Source organism: Physcomitrium patens, chromosome 4, assembly GCF_059467195.1.
Source record: "Physcomitrium patens ecotype Gransden chromosome 4, ASM5946719v1, whole genome shotgun sequence".
NCBI lineage: Eukaryota > Viridiplantae > Streptophyta > Bryopsida > Funariales > Funariaceae > Physcomitrium > Physcomitrium patens.
The window spans coordinates 1,081,751-1,097,582 of NC_143413.1; the positions used below are offsets into that span (position 1 = coordinate 1,081,751).

The following is a 15,832-nucleotide window of genomic DNA, read 5'->3' on the forward strand; positions in this document are numbered from 1 at the left end:
CTATACAATCAATAAGAAATTAGACTACAATTTTTGTCGCCAAAAAAAATACCAAAAAAATAAAAAATAAAAAATAAAAAAATCATACTATTTTAATTCTATTTATCTTTTATATTTTTAGCCAAATTTATCAATTTAATAAAATTTAAATTTATTCTTTTATTTTAAAAAAATAAAAGATTTAGTCCAATTAATATTCAAACTTAAAATCTAATTAGATTTACATAAAAAACAATTGTGTTTAAAAAAAAATTATAATAAATATAGAATCATCAATATTTTGTCTTATCTTCTATTGTATCTTCATTTTTAGAATCCTTATGTATATAATACTATTATTTGCTAAAGCCTTTTGAAAAGTAACATTGAGTTTTTTGAATACAATAAGAAATAAACATAATGCTAAATGATAGCCTTCTATTACTCTTATTTGTAAAGAAAACTAAGATGTTTGTGAGTCATTGATATATATTAAGATTCTTACTTTTATAAATAATTATTATATAATATTTTAAAACTTGGAATAGAAATATATTTATTTTTTAATATCTTCTAATTCTTTTACATCATAATGCCTTTGATAACAATGCATCTTTCAATTACAATAAACACATTGGGCTTTTAACAAAAATATTTTTATATTAAGTTGGTAGTTGTCTATTACTTCTAAACTTCTGTTAATAGATATCATTAAGTTTTTACAAATAGATCTTTTCTCATAAAAAATAAGATTTAGAGCTAATTAAAAGAAATGTTTTAGTAGAGAAATATCAAGTTAGTTATAATAATTTAAATTTTTATTTATGTTTAAAATATAAACATGCATATTATTGTGCACTGCAAAGAATTTATTAATGCCTTTAGCTTCTTGTTTTTCTCCTTTTTTCTTTTAATTATAAAATTATTTAGATACAATTATTGAATCTTAAAAAATTTATGTTTAGATACACAAAATATTCGAAGAATTAGTCATGAAAAAGGTTTTTTTTTCTACAAAACATGCTACAACCACATGAATTTTTAGGAATTCTATCTTTATTCTACTAAATATTATAATTGATTTTTTCTAACATAGAATAGCATGTGATAGAATACCTATGTAACTTTTTAAGAAAACCTTACAATGATACTTATTTGATAATCTTTAAATTGGATAGAGTCTTCATTACTTTATGTTCAAAAACCTTCTACAATCTCTTAATTCTAAAAAAATCAAATTTTTTATATATAGTATAAGATTAGATAGGGATTTTTTAAAAAAAAAAAAATCTAGTAAATTATATAGGAAATTACTCTGTTATTGAGAATTTCTAAATAACTGAATAATTTTTTAAAAAAAATTAAAGAAATCTTTCAAATTTAGATAAATTTTTAATATGCTTTTGCAAATTTTACACAATAAGAGAATTTTTTATTTTTTAAAATTAATACTCCAATCATGTTGATTAAATTAACATAGAAACATCCAAATAAACTTCAAATTTTAATTTTCAAATAAAAATTATTACTATAGTTTTACATACCAAGAAGAGAAGTTGTCCTTAAAGCATCTTTTTAATATATTTTTATCAAATGCAATGTCCTCATTCATATCATTCGGGGTACATATCAGAAATTAAGTATGCCAGGAGAAGAATCACGCAGTAAATAACAAGCTGTTTTTTCAAAAATTGTAGACTAAAAAGCTGCAGTTTCCGCCTCAATTCCGTCACAAGGGTACCAAAAACAGGCCCACAAGACTCTGGAACTTCAGCAATTCTGAAGCATTTGTGGAGCAGAAAGCACAGAAACTCAATCCACTTTTTTGCGGTGGTGCAGAATGTGAGGGATGGCGGCATCTGGGCCCCGAAACCACACAATTTTTAGTCTCGACAACTGCAGGATGGTGGCAAAAAAGGAAGCATCGCCGCCAGTTGTTGCTGTTGAAAATGTGAGGGTGGGTTTGTCACCTGGAGCATCGTCCATGGCGTCCATCCACACTTAAGTCTTGGTTGATGTGGATCGCAGCAAAAGCTCAAGCGTGAGATTGCAACAGCATGCACAAAACACACACTGGGTGGCTAACAACCACAATTACATTTGCAATGGGATGCATTCAGGCTGAGTTGATCCTAGCCTCATGGTGATCAGACACGGCGAACTGACTGCATGAGTAGAATTCCAGTTTCGTAAAGGTTGTGAAAGCTTCGATTAGATTCATGGCGGGCCAATCTAACTTTTCAGGTGCTCGGCATTGAAGGGCAAGAACAGTCATTAGTCGAAAAACCTAGCGAGGATAGTTGCCTTCGAGGTTTGGGTCCACGATTGCGTTGATTCCACCCTGCTTTGATTCCAGCTACACCTGCAGCATTAAATGTAAATGCACTGCAACGAAATTAGCTCTCGGCGATGAGCAGATGGAGGTATTGCGTAGAGGGTGGTGTTGTAGGATCATCGATGATCACTCACCCACTAGATAAGATTGTACTCTTCACCACGTGAAACATGATGGATAACTTTCCGGCATGTTCAAAGCCGCAGGATTAGAACCCCAAAAGCTGTAGAGGTCACTGGCTGCAGTCAGCGACAGAGTTGTTAAGTATTCTGGATCGAAGTGAACAGCCATGGTAGAATGAAATCCCACATCATGAGCAAAGTATTGAATGGTCAGGTGGTGGGAATGAATTTGAGGTTGTCCATTTCATGCTGTGGAAAGTACATTTCTTCTGAAGGGGGTGAGATATCATGAAAGAACCGACCAAACTAAATAATTTGAATTGAAACAGTCTCATGACAAATCATCAATTAACAGTCAATGATAAAAAAAAACGTTGTCTTACCCCAAAAAAGTGAGGCTACTGTAAACCTTGAGCGATATTCGCCGCTGTCTCCAGTTTCTTATACCGGTCCAAGCATTTCCTAGTACTTTTTCTTAAACCAGTACCGATGATTAAACCATCGGATTACAGAAATTGTGTGAAATGGGCTCTCAAACCAGCATTCACTTATCTCACCGTCTTCAGTTTATTTAAGTGGTAGACGAGGACTGTTTTAGTAGACGAAAGATGTTGACCACAACTCACTGAAGAGGCGATTGTGAAGGTTTCCTGATTAGGGTTTTACTTCCTTCGTCGACGTAATCACAAGCAGATCACAAGACAGATTGTAGAGGCGATTCCGCTAACCGCCGCTCCTGCAATAGCGCCGGTGAACTTTTTCTTCGCGGATGACCTACCATTATCTGCACGACTACACTCTCATCGTTCTGAAAACACGGGTAGCCTAAATTTGCTGCTGTTCAAGAAGGCAATTCACATGACTTAAGGTCATCCAGGACACTAAAACCGAATTTTGATTCCATCACCGTAGCGCGACTTTAACAATACTAAAGATATTGAAGATTAATCAGTGTTATTTAGTTTACCCTCCAATCAGAAACAATGGGTCTGGTTTGCAAGGTATTGTCCATATGGACACGGCGGACATTCCATCTGCAAAGTCCCATTAGGTGGTATTACTCTCATAAAGAGTTCTGAAGTTTGCTGAGACGCACCGGATTGGAATGGAAGATTAACTAGAGTGATGCTAAATCATATCTTTTCAAAGTTCTGAAACCAGACAAAATGGAGTATGTATTCAAGCCTACATCTAGCCATCAGGGGAAAGGGAATGCTAGGTTTAGCAGGAACAAACCATTGGATTTTGAGGCTTTTGGAAGGAAATGCGGCTGATTCCAAGCCCGCACTCAACATCTTGGATACCATTTCACAATTGGCATCCAACTCTCAACTTCTGCAGAAACAGACATGGGGGTCCTGCCTTCTTAACAAAGACACTTGAAAGTTGATATTATGCATAACATTTCAGATGATTTGCTGAATCTCAAACCATTTGGCCTCAATGGGTTTGTTTGCGGTTCTCAAATATTTGCATCAAGAACTAGCAGATTTTTCGTGAAATAATTGTAAATGACGTACCTGACGGAGCAACTACTTTTTCAGTGGCCGAAGACATTTACCATACTTTTTAAGTTGATCTGTCGACACGGAATGGAAGATTGCATGAGCCATGGTTTACTTTTACGAACAAGAGGTTTACAGTCAACAGCTAAGTGGCTTTTCCGATCACAATTATGTGAAGGTCGTGTTTGTCGGGTTGATGAAGGGATGCAAATTTTTGTAAAACTGGTTTATATTTACACACTGCAAGACAATGTCAGCAACAACATTATGATGTCAGTGACTACGCACACATTTGCGTTGCTACCTTTTGATGAGCCTCTGTAGCGTTCCTTTACATCTTGTAGGGTCCAGATTTTAGTGTGGTGCCCCTTGCATTGCAGTACTTCATATTAAAAAAATCAAGAGGGTAACCGCATGTCGACATTTGCTATGATGGTGGAACGGTGACACACTCTTGCTTGATGCTTTGATTGGGACCTGTGCACTACCAACCGGTGGTGGTACGGATTGCTTCTTTTTAATTAAAATGGCCTTTAAGTGATTTGTCGTTTTTTTTTTTTGTCCGGAGTCTGTAATGTCTAATTCTAATTAAGATTTTTGTAACAGACACTTGCTTTTGAGGTATTTGATTAGAAGGCAATGACAACGTTTGTAGAAATAAATTCCAGCCCCACTCTTGTATACAAAAGAGTACTGAAATATTAAACCTATCAAAATAGACCTTTATTCTAACTCATGTTCATTAATTTGCTTCTTTCAATTAGAAGTCAAAGGCCAATCTACACTTGTTAATAGAAAAATATGTTTTTTTTTTAAATTAAAAAATAAACAAAAAAATAAAATATATTAAAAAATATACAAAAAATTCAACATATCCATGATACAAATGTTGTAGAAGTAAAAACACTATAAAGCAAAAAAAAAATCTTTACAAGATTATGATAACTTCAAAAGTAGCAAAAAATTTAAAATTTCACATATTGATTGGCATAATCAACTTCATAGTTTTTGACATAGACTACTAAGAAAAAAATACAACATAGACCAATAGATTATGGCTAAACATAGTTTGTATTAAGAAATATGTACATATCAAAAAAATTCTATACTAACTACTTTAATTTGAAAATATTTATTGGATTAAATTTTTCTTTTTTACCTTTTATTGTAGATTGTTATTGAATCATTGTCAAGGACAAGAATTCAAAGTAGATATATAAACAAATAAGAAATGAGTTAAAGAGAGATGATAAAATAAAATAAGAAAGTAAATATATTTAATAAGAAATTATAATGGCTATTGCCAAAGACTAAGATATTAGAACTCTTAAAATTAGACTAGAAGCAAGAAAAGAATTGATAAGAGTGAAGAAGGCTTCACTCTTTCTTTTATATATACTATCTACCTAAAAGCTACATAGCAACATTCTATAAGACCTCCAACACATGTCTAATTTGTTAGACATGTATCTAATTTATAAGACAAGTTTCTTATATATATGCCACATATTTAGCTTATTCCTCAAGCTACTAATACATGAAATATGTGGCTAACTTGTTGGCCAAGTTTCTAATCTATCAATCATATATAGACATATATAAAGGTGAAAATGTGTCTATAGAGCCTTTAAGAAGCTTTTTTATAAGATATTATCAAATTAATCTACTTTTATCTACTTTTATCTACTTCTACTTATTCATATTACCTAAAAAACTATTAGAATAAATATGTTTGTGACATTACCTCCTCTTTTAGGGACAAGTTCTACAAGGAACGGTGATCACATGTTGATGAAGTCCAAGATGCGAAAAGTTGTATTTGTTACATACTCTGATTGTTGTTCTCTTTGAAGGTAGTTGATAGGTCCTCTTAGCCATCAATAATGTCTCATTCCAAGACAAGAAGACCACCTTGTTATTTGATCATTGTTGAGACCTTCATAACTTTTTTGAAACAAAATATTACTTATATCATTAGAAATCTTTTCTACCTCAAATAAAATCACCAAACATTGAGAGTCTCTTCCAAGGTTGTGATACCAAATGCATTGTATCTCACCATCTATTTAAGAAAGAATATGTTATTCTTGAGATTATGTCATTTCAATTATGTCATCTTGAAGGCTATGAAAATTACATTATCATGTCCAATAAGTCAACAAATCATGCCTCTTGACTTGAATTTATCGGTTGTAGATTCTCCATTTTATTGACATTGCTAAAATACAAAGAATTCACAATAAAATATAAAAAATAAGATCTAATCTTCATCGAGTATTTTTTTTTATAGCAGAGAATTTTTTAACTTTTCATCTTTATTTTGATGGATGTTATTGATGAAAAGTTTCAACCTTCTCTATTGCATTTATAAGATTCTTTGTTGACTTTTATGTATATTTATTAATATTTTATTTGTGCTAATGAATAAGATATTTCAACCTATTTCAGCATTGTCTTGAATTCAAGTTTTCTTCTATCTCAAACTCTTGATAATTATCTACTTCTATAAGAAGCAATGGCATTTGTCTTCTTCTTAAGATATTTATTGTCTTATAGAGCTTAAAAAGAAACATGTAAAGTATGGAATGGATCTTCATTGACTCCAGCAGGTGTAACCAATAAGCAATTGAATTGATTTGTTCATAAATAGAAAAAGATCCAAAGCTACAATAATCTAACTATAGATTGTTTTGATATTGTAATAAAGTAACCATACCTTGTCACCTACATTGAATTGTAGTTATTCCTTGTAATAGGCATCTGCATTGATCTTTTGTTATTTTTTAGCTTCTTTTAACTACACCTTCATTATTACATGTAGCTTTGATAAAAAATTTGCCAAATCCTTTACCACAAGATTATCAACTTTTGAAAAGTCAAAGGTATTCAATAATTGATGGTAGCTATAATTGGCAAAAAAAGGTATTTATTGAATAGAAGAATTTATTAAATTATTATATGCAAACTCTACTAATCGCAAAAAAAATAATCCAATTACATTAATAATAAATAATGATGTACTTCAAATATTATTTCAAAATTTAATTCTTATATTTTATTTTTCTATGAATTTGAGAATAAAAAGCCAAAGATAATTATATATATATTTTTAATATTTTAAATAGGATTTTCTAAAATCTTGATACAAATTGTGCCTTTTATTTAATATTATATATATTTACAATCCATAATAGTGATAGATATTTTTAATGAAAAGCTTAACTATATATTTATTTAAAATAGCTTTTATATATAATACAAAATATATCATTTTGGTGAAATAATTTACAATCACAAATATAGAATCATATGAATTTAAATTTGAAAGATCCATAATAAAATCCATATAAAGAAAAGACCATAATTATTCTGGCATAGGGAATGGTTAAAGAAGTCCATAAGATTAATGATAAGGAATTTTTGACCTTAAGCAAATGCCACATGACTGTACAAAGTCTTTCACACTCTTTCACATTTACAACCACTATAAATCTCTAGATATAAGTTCCAAAGTCTTTTTGTATCCAGAATGTCTTGTTGTTGAAAAGTTGTGATGAACTTGAAGAATATATAAATGTACTTTCCCATTTGGAACTTATATGCAACCTTCAAAATAAAGTAGTTTGTTCTTAAACTCAAACTTAGAAGTATCATAAGATTTAGAAGAAGTATTCTTAATATCATGAACAAGAGGATCAAAGGACATATTTGATTGAATTTTCTTGATACAAGTTGAATCAACAATCAATATTGATTTTATTGCTTAAAGATGAAATTGCTCAAGTTTTAAGATGACTATTTATTATTGATCAAAAGCTACCTTTTTTTTTCTTTTGGTATAAGATAAGAATGTCTAAAAAGTGCTTCTAATAAATCTTATCAAGATCGATCTATAATCTTGAAATCAAATCTTGATAATGATATCCTTCAATAAGCTTGGCAATAATTCAATATATATATTGACATGAAGTACTTAAAGTTCTTGTGATCCATATATATGAGATTAGATTAGAAGTGTATTTTAGATAATGATGCTATTTTTAAAAAGAATCCATAATTACAAGAAGTTTTTTATTATGGATTTTATAATTGATATGTGCTACAAAAAAATCTTAAAATAAAAAGCTTTTAGGTAGAATTTATCACCCGCTCTCAATTATGATAATACCACATGTAAAGCAAAATTTGATGAATTTGTTTTCATAAAAAATACCTTAAAGAAGTCAATGCATTACAAAATTGGTGCAAAAATAAATTCTTTTTTTAAAGCATCAAACAATGCTTTTACTTCTTTATTCCACTCAAGTTTTTTTTTATAAATCAAATGTATAAGAAGTGCTATAACTTGAGAAAAGTTTTTGATGAAGTTTTGGTAGAAATTTAAAAAGCTCAAAAACTATTGCTTATATTTTATTATTCTTAGGATCTTCTAATCCATGATAATTTAGACCTTCTTTAGATCTATCATGAGGCCTACAATAGATATAATATATTCTAGCAAATTAAATTGAGTAGTATAGAATACACAATTTTCCATCTTAGCATATAATCCTACATTTTTAAATTTTTGTCATACATGACAAACATGAAGTTTATATTTTTATATCTTTATGGAATAGATTAAAATATTATCTAAATAAAATTTGAAAAAATCATCAAAAAATTCATAAAAAAGAGTTATTTATATGATATTGAAAAGTAGCTAATATATTTGTAAGTCCAAAAGGCATGACATTATATTTGAAATGTCTATACTTAATTTGAAAAGCAATCTTTCATTCATCTACTTCTTTGATGCAGAGTACGTTACATATTCTTCATAGATCTATTTTTGTATAGATATTTGCTTCATTGAGTTAGTCAAGAAGTCCTAAAATCAAAGATAAAGAACACCCATTTATGATCTTGATCCTGTTAAATCTTCAATAATCTACGCTCATTTGTAGAGATCCATCATTTTTCTTTACAAATAAGATAAAAGCTCCTATTAGAGATTTTAAATGGCATATGAAGTTTTTAGTCAAGTTCTTGTAAATATACTATTTTATTAGAATTAATTTATTATACAATAAACCATAGATTAGTCTTAATGGCAGTTGAGCTCTTTTTTAAAGATTAATTGAACAATCATAGGATCAATGTTTTGGACAAATATTTATATTTTCTTGAAAATCTTGAGAGCAGCTAAGAATACTATTTAATATCTTTTTACCATTAAAAATAGATGTGGCATATATAGCAAAAGATGACCCTTCTTTTGCCGCATATATAAAAGCTCTCATACCTATTAATAAAGACTTGAATGTATTAGACTTATATATTTCTACTTGACTAAAAGAATCATAGATTAAATTACAAGAAAAATGAAGGTTACAAAAAATCTAATTTATCTAAGGATTATATTTTTTTAACCATGATAATCCTAAAATAACTACATTGAAAAGAAATCTTATAAAATTAAATATTATTATACTATTATAATCTTTAATTGTTACATCTAAAAGAACAATCTCATAGATAATATCTTCTAAAGACAACAAATGACCATCTATGACTTTTATATGTATAGATTTAGTTTTTTTGACTAAAAATATTTCTTCTTTTTTTTGACAAAGTCTTTGTCTATAAAACTAATTAAGACTTTTAAATCTAATAAGATAGAAACTTAGTGATTTTTAGGTTCTAAATACACATCTATTGTAAAACAAAGTGAAGGATCTTAGGAAAAAATAAGACCTTTACTAGGTGTTGCACATGATTCCAACCACATAATTCTTATTGTAGGTGAAAAAACTTATTTTTTGACACATTTTCTTTTCTCACAACCATATTCTTCATTTTGTGATTGCATTATTTTTTTAAGATAATATTGAGCAATGTACTTAATTTTTCTAAAATATAGTATAAACTTTCTTGACGACTTCAATTTTTTTCTTGTTTAATGAGAGGTTTTAAATGTATTGTATCAATTTGCATTGATTTTAGCCTTGATAAATAAGTTTGTGAAAACTTAGGAGCAACCGTTATTACTTGATTTTTTCTTTTTTATCCAAGTTTTTATTCTTGATTCCTTTCAAATAGTCAGTGGTTACATGCAATAGTTTGACTAACAAATTATTCCAAAAAATCTCTTTTTGATATAGTTAATAACAAATCTTTGACATTATCTTTCAATCCAGATCAAAATTGATTGATAAGGGCTTCATCATTCTAATCTACATAACAAGGAAGGATTTGGAATTCAACAGCATATATAGTAGTTGACTATGATCATTATTATAAAAATAAGAGTTGGTCTTTGTTATTCTTTTTCAATCTTTTTCTTTAAATATGGCTATAAATACTTTTAGGAATGAATTCGAATCACAAAAGAGTTGTGAATCTTTTTTGATCAAAGGTAAAAACTAAGAGAGCACTTCCATATAGAAGTATATCTATGAATCCAACTTGAATAAATCCATCAAGGTATTAAAAAAGATGCAACCTTAGATAGAGCTTGACTTATTTCAAAAATCCTTGAAATTTTGTTCTTGTTCCATCAAACTTCTCAAGCATACTAATCCTTGCCTTTCTTGAGCTTGTAAAAGAAAAACTTTCTGGATTTGGTTGTAAAGTCAATCTACTTGCTTCCTTTAACTACACAATTTTTTAGTGTAGACTTTGGACTTTTTCCATAGGCATAGGAAAAATGCTTCTATGATTGACAATAGTGACGTATGAAATTTCTACCTTAAGAGTGTTAAGAAGCTCATGAAGATATATGATAGTTACAAATCTATTCTTATTTATGCCAAATAGAGTATCTATGATTTTTCCTTCTATTTTAAATAACTTAATAAATCCACAAATGAAATAAAAGAGGATAATTTGCAACCTCTAATGTCAAATAATAATTTACTTAAAGAGAGATGATCCACTTTCTTTAAGGAAAAAATCAATGTTTAGAAAACAAAAAATATTAGTTCAAAGGTGGATAGTCTATAACCTTTGAAATACAACAATAGAAGTAGAATAATCCACTTACTTCTAAAAATAAAATAAGAATTAAAAATTAATACTCTTGTCAATTTTTCAAAGAAAAAAATTCAAAGTAGATATATAAATGAGTGAGAAATAAATCAATAAAAGATAAAAAAAATAGAAATAAGAAAGTAAATATATTTAATAAAAAATTGTAATGACTATTACCAAAGATTAAGAAGCTAGAGATTCTTAAAATTAGAGTAGAAACAAGAAAAGAATTGACAAGAGTGAAAAAGGCTTTACTCTTTCTTCTAAATATTTTATCTACATATTCATATTACCTAGATAACTACTAGAGTAAAATATTTGTAATAATCATATATTCTATCATTGTAATATTTACAAGTTACATAAGTACCAAAGCCAATGATTAATTAATTTGTCAACTATAATATGACTATAGAAATTTTATTAAGATGCACTTTATTTGTCTATGAAACTAAGCCAAAAGAACATAAGGAGATTTTTAGTATCAAAAATTTAAATTCCTTCTCAAAAAAGAAGTCAAGCCATGTTGTGTATCTTATTGATAATGAAGCTATAGGACTTATTTTTATTGTTTAGATGCATTGCGTACAATACATGTATCTTTTGATCTTAATTATCTACAAAGATAGTGCAATTAAAGTACTTATTATATCATAATCTTGTCCAATTTATCATAAGAAATCTAGCTTATATTATAGAAGTAGCCTTTGTGGTGATAATCTTTATGTCAATTCCATTGACAAGATTAGGTCTAAATATTTTTGATTGTAAGAAGCTTATTGCCTTCTTGATACAAGGCAATTGGATCCAATTTTATATAGAAACCAAAGAAGTGCACATAAAAAATTACAAGAAACAAGGATTTATCTAGTAACAATGATGAAATTAGTAGTAATCATTGGCAAGTGATATTTCTTTTGTAATTTAAGTGCTAGAGTTCATATCAAGGACTTGATAAATATATTTTTTTTGCCTAAGACTTTGACATAGAATGTTCTTAAATACAAAACAATAAAGTTTGTAATAAATGAGTACTCTATTTTGGTAGAAGTTGAAATTGTAATTTGATCCTAACATATTGTATAATACTTTCTACTTGTTTGATTCAAAATGAAAAACCTTGGTTTGTTTAGATAGTGATTGCAAATCATTGTTTATGCCATGGCATGTTTAACAACAATTACTTTGTATTATTTTGTGATGTTGTCAACCTATAAATTTAAGAAGATTGGACAATAATAATAGTATAAATGTGGAAGTTCCTTCACTAATTGGATGGAGGTATTTTATATAATAATGTTAATCAAGATTAATAGAATTTGATATTAACATCTTTAAAATATTTAAATATTTTTTAAAATTTATTAAGAATATAATTTTAATAAGTTAGATTTTAATTTTAAAATATTTAAATTTTATTAAAATTTTTATTAAACTTTATTAAAAATAGTTTTATTATTTTGAAAGATCACTATAGAAAATTAGTTTTAAGATTTGAAGGTTTTTGAAGACAAATAAGTGTTTTTGAATACCATGGTGGAATCAAAATTGTAGAAAAATGTGTTTTACAAATAGAAACTCAAGTGACTAGCATATTTAATAGTAGTTGTAAAAAAAGAGGTATATATGTTTCATTTGGTTTGTAGCACTTTAGATTTAAGTAGGGAGATACGACTAATATTTTAGGGTCCCTATAGATTACTCTAGACACCATTTGTGGACCTTGATGAGGCACAAATCCTTGACCATTTATTTATGTTATTCTTACAATAAATTCCAATTAGCTAATTTTCCTATGATTTTCTATTTATTTTTAAATCCTCATAATTTACTCATAAAAACTTAGATTTTTATATTTTTTATATATTAAATAAAATAATCATCTACAAAAAATAAATAAATGAATAAATCTATTATATTATATTTTTAATGTGTAAAAATTTAATGAACATATTGTGATTAATTTTGGAATGTATATTTGTTTAATTGTCTTTCTTTCACTTGTTTTGTCTTTTCTTTTCTTTTTTTATATTAAATGTGTTTTTTTATTTATTAATATTAATTATAAAAAAATTACAATAAATTCTAAATTATAAACCCTAAATCATAAAATATGATTATATTTAGGTACTTCAATGTCTCCAATAAGTCGAATTTTTCACTCAATGTGGTGGACCTCCATTGGATGGAGATCAACACCAAGAGCAACCTGATTCCAAGCCGTCTCAGAGCTAAGAGGTCTCATGTCCATTTCTAGTGCATTTTCCATGTGGAGTTGTAACTTCACAAAACCTTCTATTTATGATTTTAGAAATAACCAAATTGCTTCTTATTTTACGTGAATTCTTTGCTGAATTCTGCTTTGACTCATCTGTTGATATCACATGTTCTCATTTTAATATCTAAAGATATGAGTCAAGTTCATTGACACATCATCATTCTTTCCAATCATTCATTTATTAGTGTGAAAGCATCCCATCGATCTCGGTTTGCAACCAAGAAGCTGCTGCAGACACCTAATTTTGGTTTTTTATACAAAATTTGCACTATTTGTAAAATTTCTCCTACTATGGAAGAAAGAACATTAACTTTGGAGCATAGAACATGCCTTATTAAATTAAATGATCAAACTTCAAGAGATTTAGTCTCTCAAATAATTTATTCAATTAATCCATAATTTATTTTTTATTTTATTTTATTTTATTTTATTTTTATTTTTTAAAAAAAATTGATTTATTAAGTGTATTATGTTATATGTACATTTTTCAATAAGAAAATAATTTTGTATCTAATCACATAAAAGATTGATATTAGAGTGTGTTTGAGGTGGTCCAATGGCATAAAACATATCAAGTTGCAAAAAATAAGGTAGAAAAAAATTGGCAAAAAGATCGGTTTTAGGTTGTGGAAATTAGAGGTAAAAGTTTTGTTTGTATAGTAAGAATCGTAAAATTTTATGGATCAATAGTCTAAAATAAAAGATAAATAAATAAAATATAAAAAACTCTTGCAAAGGAATTTTTTGTGAGTTAACAAGTACTAATACTAAATGAGAAGATAAAAATAAAACCTTACTTTAAAAGTTTGTTTAAAAATTGGTTATTATTTTTAGTTAATCTATTGAATTAAAAAAATTATCAACAAATAAGATTTTACATCTCAAAGCATGATTTATAAAAGATATAAGAATAGATAGAGATGTAATACATAAAAGCTTGGATTAAAAATCTATAACTTGATTTGATAAGTTAAAGATTAAATATTATAAATATATAAAAATTAGAATTTTCTGATAACTTATTATCAGGAAATATAAACATATATATAAATAATAAATTATGTCAAGAAAATTTAATTATCTAGATTTTTATATTTTTATAAACAAATTATAAAGTTTTTCATTACAACCTCAAGAATTGATAAATTTTGGGTTGTATAGATCATTAATATTAGCAATTTATATCGTGTGATTTTCAAAATAGCTGACTTTGTACTTACACATTTATAACAAATCACATGTGGTATTAAAATATTTGGTTTTATTCTTTTACATTAGTAACCAATTACATGATAAAGAATGACATTGCAGAGTGTATAGTATGATACAATTTGCATTGAATCAATAAATAACAGTTTTAAAATATTAATTAATATATGGTATATTTCAAAGTATAATTAATATTATCTTTTAGATGTATTAGAGTTCTTTTTTTAAATAGAGGGAAAATGTTGAAGTTTTTAAATTTTTTGACGAATTTATTTACAAATAAAGAATACAAATATAATAAAATTTTATAATTTTTGAAAAGATATTTAAATAATTAGAGTTGTTGAATATGTTCATAAAACAAAATTTAAGAGACCTAATCTAATTGTTGCATAGACAATTTAAAAACACAAATATTGAAAGATTTTTAAAATTATACAATGATTTTTAAAGAAGTTCTTGAGAATGCAAGGGATTGAGCTCTTGATTGTGCGAGAGTACTTGTTTGAGCAGATAATTATACAAAATTCTTATTTTCTTTCATAAATATAAGAATAGTCTCAAATTTGAGCACATAGATGTACATACCTAGTTAATCAATCAAAGTACAATTTTTAAGATTAGAATTGTGTAGAATTACAAAAATATGGTAATTTAAAAGTTAATCAAAGTAAAAATGTAAAGCTTGAGAATAGAATTCAATTTGTACAATTTTTATGAATTAAACTTTATTTTTAAGGATAACTTAAATTTTTTATATCAAGCAAAAAAGATAGAAGGATTTTAAGTTTAAAAAGATTTGAAAAAAGACATATGGTTATTTTATCTTGGATAAATTTATATAAATGCATTTAAAATAGAGTAGAATACCTCAATAGGATTTACATGGCATTGTAGTTTAGAAAAAGTTTATTAAAAAAAATATTAGAATTGTTAGTTTAACATTAAGATATTTGAGCAATATTTGCTAAAGTAAAATAAAGACATCAATAGAAGGGAATTTATAAGGCAACAATTATTGTTTTAAGTTGAAGTGAAACCTACTAAATATACTTATATATACAACATTAAAATAGATTAAACTTGCCTTATCTTTTATCAATTATTTATTAAAAAAATAATTAATTTGGTTGTAATATCAATGGACTTTTACAAAAAAAAAAATGTGTAATGTATAAATATACTGTTTTTCAAATGTAATATCTTTCAATGTATTATAATTATCATTGCAAAGAAAAGTTGGATTTGAGAAATATAAAGAAATTAATTGATTATTACGAAATACAAAGAAATTAAAGAATCTTAAATCAAGATTAGAATATAAAAAAGGTGTTGACGCGATTGAAGATAGTCTCACTCTTTCTTCTATATATACTAACTAAAAAGGTTTTGT

The 15,832-nt window shown here is 27.1% G+C and overlaps 1 long non-coding RNA gene across 1 annotated transcript; it reads right to left on the reverse strand.

Moving 5' to 3' along the window:
- Positions 1–264: 264 nt before the first annotated feature.
- On the reverse strand, positions 265–6,572 carry LOC141045349 (uncharacterized). The gene is made up of 5 exons (XR_012217412.2): positions 3,957–6,572; positions 3,673–3,771; positions 2,820–3,470; positions 2,449–2,553; positions 265–2,341 (listed from the first exon to the last, which is right to left on the reverse strand). It is a non-coding gene; the product is annotated as an uncharacterized LOC141045349 (long non-coding RNA).
- Positions 6,573–15,832: the final 9,260 nt, after the last annotated feature.